Raw genomic sequence first — 14,646 nt, 5'->3', positions numbered from 1 at the left:
AAGATTCATCGGGGGAAAAAAGAAAGAGAGAGAGAGAGCAATGGCACAAATTACCAGTATCAGGAATGAGAGAGAAAATATCATTATAGAACCTATAGACATTAAAAGCATCATAGGATAATATTATAAACAACTTTCAAAATTAATTTTGACAACATGGATAAAATGTACATTTTCCTTTAAAGAAACAAAGTACCAACGTTCATTCAAAAGAAGATATATAACTTAATCCTACACCTACTAAAGAAATTAATTTATTGAAAACCCCCACAAAGAAAATGCTAGGACCAGACAGCTTCACTGAGAACCTACCAGATACTTAAGAAGAAATAATACCAATTCTACACAAAGTTTTCCATAAAGCAAAGGAAGAGTAATGTTTTCCAACACATTCTATGAAGTCAGCATCACCTTGATGCCAAAACCATCAAGAATATCACAAGAAAACTACAGACCAGCAATCCTCATGAACATGATGTAAAATTATTAACAAAATATTAGCAAATTAAATTCAATAATATATAAAATGGATAACGCATTATGACCAAGTGGGGCTTATACCAGGAACATAAGGTTTAACGATCAAAAAGGTTTAATGTTGCATCATGCTTAACAGTGTAAGATTGAAAAAAAAGGGTGTAAGTTTGAATGACTTCCCCCGGAGATCAAGAACAAGGCAAGAATGCACAATTTAGTACCATCTACTGAACACTGTGTTGGAGGTCCTAGGCAGTTCTCTGTAAGGCAATAAACAAAAACAAACAATAAATAAATAATAAAAGAAAAAGAAATTTAATTTTTTCCATGTATCTTCCACAGAGTGGAAAAGAAGTAAAGTTCTTTCTATTCACATAAGACATTGTTATCTATGTAAAATATATTTTTTTAAGATTTTATTTATTTATTTGACAGAGAGAGACATAGCAAGAGAAGGAACACAAGCAGGGGAGGGGGAGACGAGAGGGAGAAGCATGCCTCCTGCTGAACAGAGAGCCCAGTGTAAGACTTGATCCCAAGATCCCAGAATCATGATCCAAACCAAAGGCAGATGCTTAAAACTGAGCCACCCAGGCGTCCCTCTATGTAAAATCTTTAAAAATTCTACAAAAAGCTACTAGAACTAATAAATGAATCAGCAAGTTCACAGGATACAAGGTTAATATCCAAAAAGCTATTATATTTCTATGTACTAGCAACAAACAATTAAAAATTCCAATTGTAGGGGCGCCTGGGTGGCTCAGTGGGTTAAGCTCTGCCTTCGGCTCAGGTCATGGTCTCAGGGTCCTGGGATCGAGCCCCGCCCGCGTCGGGCTCTCTGCTCAGCAGGGTGCCTGCTTCCCTTCCTCTCTCTCTGCCTGCCTCTCTGCCTACTTGTGATTTCTGTCTGTCAAATAACTAAAATAAAAAAAAAAAATTCCAATTGTAAAAACGGGCAAGCCGATTCTAAAATTTAGATGGAAATGCAAAAGATCTAAAGAACCCCAGTTTTGAAAAATAGCATAGTTGGAGGACTTACACTATCTTGTTTTCAAAACCTATTATTAAGCTATAGAAATCAAGACATTGTGATATTGTCACAATATCACATGAAAGATGATCACGTGAAAGATGATCATGGTGGGTGCCTGGGTGGCTCAGTGGGTTAAAGCCTCTGCCTTCGGCTCAGGTCATGATCCCAGGGTCCTGGGATCGAGCCCCACATCGGGCTCTCTGCTCAGCAGGGAGCCTGCTTCCTCCTCTCTCTCTGCCTACTTGTGATCTCTGTATGTCAAATAAATAAATAAAATCTTTAAAAAAAAAAAAAGATGATCATGGGAACAGAATAAAGAGTCCAGAAATAAGTCCACAGAATTATGGCTAATTAATTTTTGACCAAGTTTCCTAGGCAATTCAGTGGGGAATGGATAATTTTTTTTCAATAAATAATGCTAGAATAAAAAGTTAACCCTAATTCTTACTCCACAGCATATAAAATATTAATGTGAAATGGATTATAGACTTAAATGTAAAAGCTAAAACCATAAAACTAGAGGGAAAAAAAAAGAATCTTAGTAACCTGTATAAAGCAAAAATTTCTTAAGTAGAACACAAAAAGCAAGAACAATAAAAGAAAACAAATGGATACATTGGACTGTGTAAGTTTTCCAAGGCTGTCATAACAAGTTACCCCAAACAAGGTGACTTAAAAGCACGGGAAAGTTTTCTCACATTTCTGGAGGTCAAACTCAAGGTGTGGCAGGGCCATATCCTCTTTGAAGTCTCCAAGGGAAACCTTCCTTGCTTCTTCTAGCTGATGGTAATTTCTGGCATATAATAAGAAATATATATTTGGTGTTTGTCCTCCTTTCTTGCACAGAGCTCCTAAAACTCTGGAATTTCCCAAGTGGTAAGAAAAACAAATGTGTCTTTTGTTATATTAATGAGGTGACTTTGGGACCCCCACCTAAGGAGGGGGCTGGTTGCTGGGAGAACAAACCATGTGATTAGAGGGTTGGAATTTTCAGTCCTATCCTCTACCTGCCCTGATCTCTGGTTAGTGATTTCATCAACTATACCTGTGTAATGAAGTCTCCAGAAAAACCCCAGAAGATGGGTTCAGAGAGTTTTCTAGATGGGGAACCATGTGCTATTGTGCCAGGCACTGAAATCCACAGGGACAGAACCACCTTCATTTGGGGACCTTATCCCATGTGTCTCTTCATCTGGCTGTTGATTCATATCCTTTGCAATAAATGAGTAACCTAATGAGTAAATGGGTTTCCTGAGTTGTATGAGCTGCTCTAGCAAATTAATCTAACCCAAGGAGGGGGAAGGTGAACCAATTTATAGTGAATTGGTCAGAAATATAAGTAACAACCTGGGCTTGTGATTAACATCTGAAGTGGGAGGCAATCTTGTGGGACTGAATGGCTAACTTGAGGAATCTGATATTATCTCTGGGTAGATAGTGTCAGAAATGAGTTGAATTGTAAGATACCTAGCTGTGTGGGAGAATTGCTTGGTGTTGTGGGGAAAACCCCCATATACTGGAATTGGTACCAGAATCTATATACAATATAATCACTATCTCTGCCTCCATCTTCACGTGGTCTTCTCTGTGTCTTTGTGTGCCCTTTCCTGTCTCTTTCAAGGATCATATCATTGGATTTAGGGCCTATCCTAATCCAGTATGATCTTATCTCAATTCTTATCTTAATTAGATCTATAAAGATCTTATTTCCAAATCAGATCACTTTCTGAAGTTCTGGGTGGACATGAATTTTGGAGGAATACTATTCGATCTACTACATGAAATTCATCAAAATTAAAAAGATAATCAACATATTAGTTATTAGGGAATTGCAAGTTAGACCCAGAATGAGATAGCACTATACCCACTAGAATGCCCAAAACTCAAAAGATTGCATCATCAAATATTGGTGAGGATGCATAGCATCTAGAACCTTCATGTGCTAGTGCTGGGAATGCAAAATGGTATAACCACTTTGCAAAAACAGTTCAGCAGTTTCTTATAAAGTTAATATGTACTTACTATTGCACTGTATGTTAATTAGCTAGAATTTAAATTAGAAAATTAAATAAAAACTAAGTGTGAGTGTGTATGTGTATATGTATACACATATACATATATACACACAAACACATACTTATCAAATGACCTGGAAACGTCACTCCTGGATATTTACCTTGGGGAAATGAAAAGAGATTCATACAAATGATATAAATTTATAACAGCCAAATGTTTATATATAAATGTTTATAACAGTCAAAAATTGGAAATAACCTAGGTGTCCATTTTCAGGTAAATGTATAAATTGTGGTATATTGATAAAATGGAATACTACTCAACAAGGAATGTAAAGAAAAAACTGATATGCACAACAAAATTGATTAATCTCAAAAGAATTAGTGCCAAGGGAAAGAAACCAGACATATGAAACTATATCCTGCATGACTCTATATGAAATTCTAGAATAAGCAAAACTATAGTAATAGAAAGCTAAGCAGAAGTTTCTAGGAACCAAGGATTGGGAGGAGGAAATTAACTGCAAAGGGTGATGCTGGGAATATTTTATATCAATAATGTGGTAGAGATTACATTATTATGTGTGTGTTTCAAAACTCTTATAGTTGGGGCACCTGGGTAGCTCAGAGAGTTAAGCCTCTGCCTTCAGCTCAGGTCATGGTCTCAGGGTCCTGGGATCAAGCCCCGAGGCAGGCTCTCTGCTCAGTGGGGAGCCTGCTTCACTCTTTCTCTCTGCTGTCTGTCTGCCTACTTGTGATCTCTCTCTCTGTGTGTCAAATAAATAAATAGAGCCCTAAAAAAAAAAAAAGTCAAAACCTTAAAACACACACACACACACAAAAACAAAACAAAACAAAACAAACCTCTTATAGTTATGGGGTGCCGGGGTGGTTCAGTCAGTTAAGCAGCACACTCTTGGTTTTGGCTCAGTTCTTCATCTCTGGGTCCTAGAATGGAGCTCTGCATCAGTCTCTGTGTTCAGTGGGGAGTCTGTTTGAGAGTTTCTCTCCCTCTCTCTTTGCCTCTCCCTGGTCACATGTGCTTCCAGGCACACACTTTCTCTCTCTCTCTCTCTCAAATGAATAAATAAATAAATAAATAAATAAATCTTAAAAAAAAAAAACACAACACCTCTTTTAGTTATATACTTAAAATGGTATATTTTGTAAAATGTATAGCTTAATAAAGGAAGACTCATCATCCTGAAACTTCAGAATCCTGGAGCTTTCACAGAGAAAAACAGTAACATGTAAAGGCTTGGGAATCAGGGCAAAATTTGACTTTAAAAGTAATACTTGAATGGAGAAGACAATTGAAAAAGGCCATCAAAATTCTGAAGAATTTTATAGCCAGCTAAACTATTAACCAAGTTTGAGGGCAGAATATATCTGTTTTCAGATTAGAGGCTCAAATAAATTACCTCCTATTCTTCATTTCTTAGGAAGATATTGGAGAATCTGCTCCAGCAAAACAAGGCATTAAACCAAGACAGGGAAGGAATCTAAGAAACAAAGGATTGAACACAGGAGACAAAAGAATCTATAGGAAAGTAGTAATGAGAAGTCCTAGAAGGAAAGATGAGTAATAGTCTAACAGGGAACCTGTCCAGACTGGAACAGAGAATGAAAGTCTCCAGAAGGATCTCCTCAAGAAAAAAATGAAACATTACTTGAAGTATTTGACGGCATTGTTAGATTTTTTTTTTTAAGATTTTATTTATTTATTTGACAGAGAGAAATCACAAGTAGGCAGAGAGGCAGGCAGAGAGAGAGGAGGAAGCAGGCTCCCTGCTGAGCAGAAAGCCCGATGTGGGGCTCGAACCCAGGACCTGGGATCATGACCTGAGCCGAAGGCAGCGGCTTAACCCACTGAGCCACCCAGGCGCCCCATTGTTAGATATTTTTATAGTAGTGCCAGAGTTTGAGAGTTAATCAGTAATAGATATCTAGAAAACTAAGTAATGGAGAAGATGAGGCAATTATTATTTCCAGGGCAAACAATAAATTGTCCAACTTAAATAATTGTACATTACTTGGCTCAATAAAAAATATTTACAATCATGATAATGTAGACATTAAATATTACTTTAATTTAAAACAGCAATATAGGGTAGGTTTTTTAGTATCTTCACTAAAATGGTTTCATTTTTATCTTGAAGATTGCTCTATATAGCTCTTTTGTCTCTTCTTTGCTATTAGGTTGTTGACTGTCAGTTCTCACTAATGTCAAAATGTTTGTCTGCAGTAGATGCTGCTACCTGACTTCTAGTTTTCTCCTATTTTGCTGTGAGCTTGGAAGTCATGTGATCAAGCTTATTTTATTGTGTATCATTGGAATATGTAAAGTATAACTTGCCTGAATTTTATTTATTTATTATTTTTTATTAACATATAATGTATTATTTGTTTCAGGAGTACGGGTCTGTGAATCATGTCTCACACAATTCACAGCACTCACCATAGCACATACCCTCCCTAATGTCCATCATCCAGCCACCTTATTCCTCCCCACCCTAACCCCAGCAGTCCTCAGTTGTTTCCTGAGATTAAGAGTCTCCTACGGTTTGTCTCCTTCCCTCGTCCCATTTTGTTTCATTTTTCCCTCCCTTCCCCTCATGAACTCCTACCCTGCCTCTCAAATTCCTCATATCAGAGAGAGACAATAATTTTCTTTCTCTGATTGACTTTTATCACTTAGCATAATACCCTCTAGTTCTATCCATGTCATTGCAAATGGCAAGATTTCATTTTTTTGATTTGCCTAAGTTTTAATACATAGTAATGGGGACATTTATGTTGGCTTGCTCAGAGGTGTTTTTTTTGCTTTTGTGACTATGGATAAATTACTTAACCGTTCTAAGGAAAATAACAGGACTTATTTCAAGGGTTGTTATAAGGATTAAAAGTGGTCAAGATTAATTTAAGGTAGATTTAATATAATTCACTTATCCCTTTTTTAAAATCAATCAGTTTTTAAATTTAGGAAATCAAAGTAACAAATCAATATGCTATTCTTCATTACCTAATTTGTAACATAGCAATGTCATGTATGGCCAAATTATAAGCTATTTATAAAGCAAGTCCTGATATTTCTTTGGTCAAATGAAACTATTTATCTGTTTCAGATTCTGCTTTTGCAATAAATAAATCTCAAGTATAAAAATCAGAAATAGCACCATTATTTCATCAGACATTATGATAAAACTTTTCCTCTGACTTAATGAAATAGAAAGGTATAGGTTATAAAAATTAATTGTAATTAATGTAAAATATAATTGTTTTTTGTTAAACAATAGGTAATATTAAATAAAATTAAATATGATAAAATAAAAATACAAGTTATTATTAGAGTAAATTTTTCATCATATGATTTGATAAAAATCATTAGTAACTATCTTCTTGAATTATGTACCAAATTTGAAAGAGATCATGTGAAAACTTTGTTTTAGCTAGTGGGTCACGAAAAATTTGGTTATTCTAAAAAATATTTTTAAAATATTTAAAATTTTAAAATATTTAAAAAATATTTTAGCTACATCTGAAATAATCAACTTAATTAAGAATCTAATAAATAAAAATCTAAAAGTCAAATAATCAAATGCTTTGGCCATTCCAATATATTTCTTTCCTGCTAATGACTTTGGAATGAGTATTGAGAATAGATGAAAAGAATTAGATTTAAGAATGTGAAAAAAGGGGCGCCTGGGTGGCTCAGTGAGTTAAGCCTCTGCCTTCGGCTCAGGTCATGATCTCAGGGTCCTGGGATAGAGTCTCGCTTTGGGCTCTCTGCTCAGTGGGGAGCCCGCTTCCTCCTCTTTCTCTCTCTCTGCCTGCCTCTCTGCGTACTTGTGATCTCTCTCTGTCAAATAAATAAATAAATTCTCTAAAAAAAAAAAAGAATGTGAAAAAATTACTCTTTAGAATTTTTTATTTATTTTATTTTATTTTATTTTATTTATTTATTTTTTTTTTTTTTAAAGGCAGACTGCCACGTGCAGCGCCTCATTTGGATGTGTCTGGAGTCTTGGAAGCTTGACTACCCTACGTTCTCCTACAAATGGACCTTGAGAGCTTGTTTGGAGGTTCTAGCAGGGGAGCGCAGCTACTCGTATACCCTTGACCGAAGAACGGTCCTCTCCTCTATCGGGGAAGGTCGTCCTCTTCGACCGAGCGCGCAGCTTCGGGAGGGACGCACATGGAGCGGTGAGGGAGGAAGGGGACACCCGCCTAGCCAGCCAGATCAGCCGAATCAACCCTGGCGATCAATGGGGTGACAGATGTCGCAGCCAGATCGCCCTCACATCCTTTATTTTATTTTTTTAAAGATTTTATTTATTTGTCAGAGAGAGAGGGAGAGAGAGCAAGCACAGGCAGACAGAATGGCAGGCAGAGGCAGAGGGAGAAGCAGGCTCCCTGCCGAGCAAGGAGCCCAATGCGGGACTCGATCCCAGGACGCTGGGATCATGACCTGAGCCGAAGGCAGCTGCTTAACCAACTGAGCCACCCAGGCGTCCCTAGAATTTTTTAAAAAATGCTTTGCATCCTAAAGGTAAATGCTTTTTTTGGACAATTCCTAGGGGATGGAAGAAATCTTATCACCATCACTCCACTGTACCATATATTTTCTTTTAGACCATAACAACATGAGCCAAAATACGCCATTTCTAAAGCCAAGTTGCACTCTTCACAGAAGTATGTAAAAGCTAGGGAAAGACTGGTTCCTTGTTAATCACTGAAGGAAACTTCCCCTTTGATACCTGGTGGATATTATTCACTTGGTTGAGCTATAAAATATTATATGGAATGAATAATGGCTATGTCTTTGTTTTTGAAAAGTTGGAGAAGGGCTATTATGAACACAGGTACTTTCCCAGCAGGTTAGTTTTAGGAAAGAAGACACATAGACGTTGTGGAGTGGAAAACTGATTTCCTCAAAGCTATCCATACTTGAGCACATCCTGGAAAGCATTCTGTATTCCCAGCGGTATGAGAACCCCTAAGTTTGAAGGCCACTAGAGTAGACTCAAAAATGGCTTCATGTGCTTTAAGAAAACATTGCCATCTAGTGGCAACTACTTCAAGTCATAGACACAAGGACCTAAAGGTTCCCTTGACTGTCTGAAAGACACCTCTGCTTCAGCCCTGAGTAGCCACATACCTTGCATTTATATCATCCATTACACTTTATATTGTGCTTTCTACGTATATTGCTATTTAGCATTCCAAAGAAGCCCATCCTTTTATAGATGAGGCAGTTGAGGACCAGAGAAGAGAACTTACCCAATACTACTTTCATTTATTCATTCCAGATCCATTTGTCAAGCACCATTACATGACTAGCATTATCCCAGGCTTGGAGTAGGCGGATGGGTTACGGGTGATTCAAAGCTAAGACACAATGTCCCTAAATCATTCACAGTCTATGGGGACACAGAATTACGAATGTTGGAGTCAGGATTTGTGTCCAGGACTAATGTGTATCAGTGTTCTTACGACTACAACATGGTACAGTAAATGTACATGTCATGAGGGTGTTCAGATGAGTCCTGGAGTCCTTCAGAACAGGATGAGGTCAGTCATGGGGAAAGGTGGTTTCCAAGCAAAATGACTCACTGAATTAAAATGTCAACTGAGCAGAGTGCCTGACCTTTCCTACCTTTGTAATTTGCTGTGGGTTTGGAAATTGGATAAGGAAATTTATTAAAAGGGTATTTAAGGGGCACCTGGGTGGCTCAGTGGGTTAAAGCCTCTGCCTTCAGCTCAGGTCATGATCCCAGGGTCCTGGGATTGAGCCCTGCATCAGGCTCTCTGCTCCGCGGGGAGTCTGCTTCCTCCTCTCTCTGCCTGCCTCTCTGCCTACTTGTGATCTCTGTCTGTCAAATAAATAAACAAAATCTACAAAATCTTTAAAAGAAAAAAAAAGGGTATTTAACAGGAAAGTAAAGAACTGGAGTGCAAATCCCAGAAGCTTCCCCAGGAATGTTGTATATGAGCTTTAGAGCATGGTTTTTATTAAGTCTGTTTCTGGCCATTCTTGGGACTTTCTTAAGATGTCCTCTCTTGGGGCGCCTGGGTGGCTCAGTGGGTTAAAGCCTCTGCCTTCGGCTCGGGTCGTGATCCCAGGGTCCTGGAATCGAGCCCCGCATCGGGCTCTCTCCTCAGCGGGAAGCCTGCTTCTCCCTCTCTCTCTCTGCCTGCCTCTCTGCCTACTTGTGATTTCTGTCTGTCAAATAAATAAATAAAATCTTTAAAAAAAAAAAAAAAAAAGATGTCCTCTCTCTGAGGTAAGCCCAGGCAGCCACAGGGCCAGTGAATTCTGAGTGGGCAGTGTTACAGTAGAATAGATAATTGTGCCATAATGAGCACAGTGAGTTAGGAAAAACCCATGTTCCTTATCATGGCATGCCTGCCTCCCCAGTCACATGTTTAGGATCTCTCCCCTAGCTTAGTGCACCTTGGAAATTGGCCTTCTTTCTGTCTTTTGAGCACTCCAAGTTCTTGCCTCACTCAGGCCTTTGTAACATTTCTCTTTCCCTCTTGCTCACACTTCACAAGGTTGGTTCCTCATCTTCCAGGTTTTAACTTAAATATCACCTCAGAAAGCTCTTCAATGGTCACTCTAATATCTACTATAGTAACTAATATTCACCTTATCCATGATGTTTATCAACACCCATTTTGTGTCCTAAAAATATCCTACATATACTTTTTTATGCTAACTGAAGCTTTAATATTTACCATCTCCTAATATATACGTATTTTGTCTGTTATCTTTATTGTCTATATCCTCCCACTAGAATGTAAGCTTTGTGAGAGCAAGTGTTTTGTCTGCTTGGCTCATTTCTGTAGGCTTACCAGCTAGAACAAGACTTGGCACATGATAGACACCCAATAAATATCTCTGAATGAACTGAATGAAAACTCTTTTCCTCTTTGTCTCATATGGCTACTCTCAATAAACACAGCCAGACTGGCCTGGTTTTCTTAAATAGATTCTGACGGTTTTACTTGGCAGCTCATGAAGCAGGACTGCTCTGTGCCTTTGTTCCAGGAAATGGACTTCGATTCACCTTTCTAGGACCCAAGCTTCTGTGGGACAGGAATTCAGGCATTAGTTAAGTGTGTGAAATCGCATTTCTTAGGTCTACACTGCCACATCTTTTGTTAACTCTCTTGGGCAGGATACTGGTAAATGAGATCAGGGTGTTGTTCAACTACCAGGTTAGCTTTCCTCCATTCCTAACCACAAACCGCCACCTGTGATAAGCTGGCTTTCGGGCCTATGTGCAGCAGATTTCACCACAGGAGGGCTGGCCTGGAGAGAGTAGAGGTTCTTACACTCATCCCATTCCTGGAAAAACAATGCCAAGTTCATCCCCTCCTGGTATGAAGTCAAATGTAGGGATGTCTTGTGAAAAGAAAAGCCTATATCCTGTGAAGAACTGAAAAATGCACTGCTAAGTCATCAACTTCCGGTGAGAGCTAGGAAGAAGCCACGTCCCTCAGCCCAGAGACCTTAGAAGGCCTAGTTTGTCTACAGTGCTACCCTGAAGGTAGCAGTGAAGAATCCTTAGGCTGCCATCTTGGAGGAAACCAGGTGGGGCTGAAGCAAAGATCAGCTAGCACTCTATCCTTACTCCCCAAGCAGCCAGCCACTCTGCCTGTCTCCCTGGCTTCCACTGCGTCACTTTCTCTTCACTACTTCAGGACTCACTGCCTTTCCAACTTCAACACATACCCTGTCTTCTTCTCTTGCCACAGGCCACCTCAAGCAGGACTTTCAGTTCTTTGAATGTGACAAAGTATTTCCCACCGCCAGACCTTTGTACACGCTGTTCTATCTCTACTCCTGCAAAAAAGACACTTAGCTAAAAACACTCTGTTTAGGGAGAATGCTTCTGTTGTTTCCCCAGTAAACACAAAGCTGACTTTTGGATGTCTATAAATCTCTTCAATCTATCTACTTCTATTTTGATGGCTGTCACCTTAGTTCAAAACGCTACAATTTTTCACCGGTAATAACCCCTAATTTTCATTTTTGTTCTTGCCCCTACCAATTCATTCTCCACACAACAGGTACAGTGGTCTCATAAAAATGGAAATCTGACCATGTTGTTTCTCTCTTAAAACATTCCGGTGGCTTCCTATCCTTTTTAGGATGAAGTCTAAAATCCTTAATCTGATCCACAAGGCTCTGAATGATTTGACCTTCCCATGCATTTCCAGCTCCATCGTGTACCTTTCCGTTCTCACCACGGTCCAACTCGTGCAAGACTTACAGTTCCCTGAATGTGGTATTTTCCACCTCCAGACTTTGCACATGCTATTCTGTCTCTATTCCTTTGCATCATCCGACTTACCCTTGGCATTTCAGCTTCTCTCTGACTTTTTCAGGAAAGCCTTCCCCAACACTTCCGACTAGTGTCATATATTCTCATTGTGCCCTCTCCTTTTCTCTTATGGTGCTTTTCACTACAACATGCTTGCATATAACCAATACATGTAACTATTTACATAATTTTTATCGTTTTTCCTGCTGCACTGAGAATTGTACTAGTGCCTGATAATTGCCAATTCTCGATAACTATTTGTTTAAAAAAGGAATTAATATAAATTACTCATAATATATTGAAGATACAAGGACTGTATCTTTATGTTCCTTTTTTAAAGGTTTGTTTTGTTTTGTTTTTTTGAGAGAGAGTGAGAGAGAGCTCAGTTGGGGAGGAGGGGCGGGGGGAGAGGTTGAGGGAGAATCTTAAGCAGGTTCCACACCAAGCAGAGCCTGATGTGAGGCTCGATCTCACAACCCTGAGATCGTGACCTGAGCCGAAATCAAGAATCCAACACTCAACTCACTGAGCCACCCAAGCACCCCTCTATGTTCTTATCTAAAAAAAATCTCAGTTCTGAGGCTGCATGGTTATGAGTGACTGGTGTCTTTGCAGAGGAATATCAAAGCAAATAGATTAGAACATGTGTACAGATTGTAGTAACAGATAGTAAAGAAATTATCAAAGCCTGCTGAGGTTGTGTCAAAAGGACTTTAGAGCCGACTTGAAGATGTTTCCAATGCCCAGAGATGGAACTGTTTGTATAAGAAAAATAACTACAGTAGATTGGAAACATCAAATATGTTTACCTCTGATACTGATATTAAGGGAATAAAAATTCACAGTTAATCTTCTGGAGGATAGTAAAAAAATGACTTGTTCTTTTGAAAACCTGGACAGTTTGAAGCTTGAAGGAGCGGTCCTGTCTTCCTTGCTGTAGGGAGCCAAGAGCAGAGCACACTCCAGAAGCCCAGGGCTTTTAGTCCTGGTTACATCCAGATGAGCCAGATGACAGGAGCAGGATGAAATTACAACAAATGTTCCATTTTCATACTGTCCTGTGCTACTTGGATTTCTTTCTTAAGATTTTATGTATGTATGTATGTACGTATTTACTGAGTTGTCAGAGAGAGAGACCATAAGCAAAGAGAGCAGCAGGCAGAGGGAGAAGCAGGCTCCCCACAAAGCAGGGAGCCGGACGCAAGCCTTGAGCCCAGGACCCTGGGATCATGACCTGAGCTGAAGGCAGACCAGACGCAAAACTGACTTAGCCACCCATGTGCCACACCACTTGGATTTCTAAGAAGAAATGTGGATACAGGGCAATTTTTTTCCCCCAAGCCTTTCAAAGTTTTGGCTCCAGTTTCAGTCATCTCACTTTAATGAGCAGCAGAATTCATGAGAGTAAATTAGATTTTTATTGAATGAAAGTAAAGAACACTGCTGTTCAGTGTAGACCAGTACTGTTCACTAGAACTCTCTGTGATGGAAATATTCTGAGTGTTTAATGTGATAGTCAGTAGCCACATATGGCTACTGAGCACTTGACATGTGAGTAGTGTGACTGAGGAAATGAATTTTATATTTTATTTCATTTTAATTGGTTTAAATGAAATAGCCTCCTGTGGCTAGCAGCTACTGTATTGGACAGCACAGTGTGACTCTATGTAATATCTATAGTAATTTCTTCCTTAATGTTTTCTACTGTTAACTCAATCACAAAGAATGCTTTATGCTCTCTAGCCAAACAGATCAGTCAACATTAATTTTAGTAAACAATCTTCTCCTGTTCTAGCCCCACTCCTTAATTTAAAAAGAGCAATAACAAAAACTATGAGGATTTTGATTAATCACCCTTTCCACACATCCTCTGGGAGATGGATAAATGTATACAATATTGCCAGGAGGGATTATCTAATCCACACCTTCCCTTTAAAAAAAGAAAAAAAGGTTTATTTTATTTATTTTAGAGAGAGAGAGAAGGAGAGCCCACATGAGTAGGGGGCAGGGCAGAGGGAGAGAATCTTCAGACAGACTCCCCACTGAGCATGGAGCCTGATGTGGGTCAGTCCCATGACCCATAAAATCATGACCTGAACTGTAACCAAGATTTGGACACCCAACCAACTGAGCCACCCTGGCACCTCTCCACACCTTCCTTTTTGCATAGTTTATTCATTTAACACATAATAAACAAGCACCTACCCTGTGCCAGGCACTATACCTATTGGTGTACCTATATTGAATATATTGATTGTAGTAGATGTCACAGCATTCTGCTCAGATATGCTCTTTCAGGACCAAGGCACTCCCTCTTTCAGCAGCCGGGTGTCTTGGTTGCCATCAACTCCCAGCTGAGAGTTGCCTGAGGAGTTGTCTGAGGCTCAGGAAACTGCTTCACCCACATTTAAGGTCCTTTCCTATGGACGGTGTATATCTAGTCTATAAAGGGGATATAAAGTAGGTCCACTTGGTAAAATCTGTGACAACTCTGAAAGATTATCTTAAGTCTAGGGCTCCCATGACTATCTGAGGGCTTTGCTGCAACCATTATCATACTTCAGCTTCCTTCTCTATCCAACCAAGCCCCAGAGGTTTTTACAAATTGCAGATCTCCATTTCAGACAGTCTTGGTTCCTGCCCTCATGGAAATGACAGCATTCCGAGACAAAGAAACTGAAATCCAGAGAAGTTTAAGAACTAGTCCAAGGACATAGCTGATTCATGGTAGAGCTAGGAGAATCCATTTTCCTGGCATTCAGTGTAGTGTTCTTTCTGCTGTACTGTGTGG

At 39.2% G+C, this 14,646-nt stretch overlaps 1 long non-coding RNA gene across 1 annotated transcript; it reads right to left on the bottom strand.

The window, feature by feature from the left end:
- Positions 1-354: 354 nt before the first annotated feature.
- LOC125109498 (uncharacterized) lies at positions 355-4,451 on the bottom strand. The gene is made up of 3 exons (XR_007130252.1): positions 4,390-4,451; positions 2,209-2,303; positions 355-737 (listed from the first exon to the last, which is right to left on the bottom strand). It is a non-coding gene; the product is annotated as an uncharacterized LOC125109498 (long non-coding RNA).
- Between the last annotated feature and the right edge of the window lie 10,195 nt (positions 4,452-14,646).

Source organism: Lutra lutra, chromosome 9 (genome assembly GCF_902655055.1).
Source record: "Lutra lutra chromosome 9, mLutLut1.2, whole genome shotgun sequence".
Taxonomy (NCBI): Eukaryota; Metazoa; Chordata; class Mammalia; order Carnivora; family Mustelidae; genus Lutra; species Lutra lutra.
This window is presented reverse-complemented; position numbering and strand designations above follow the sequence as displayed.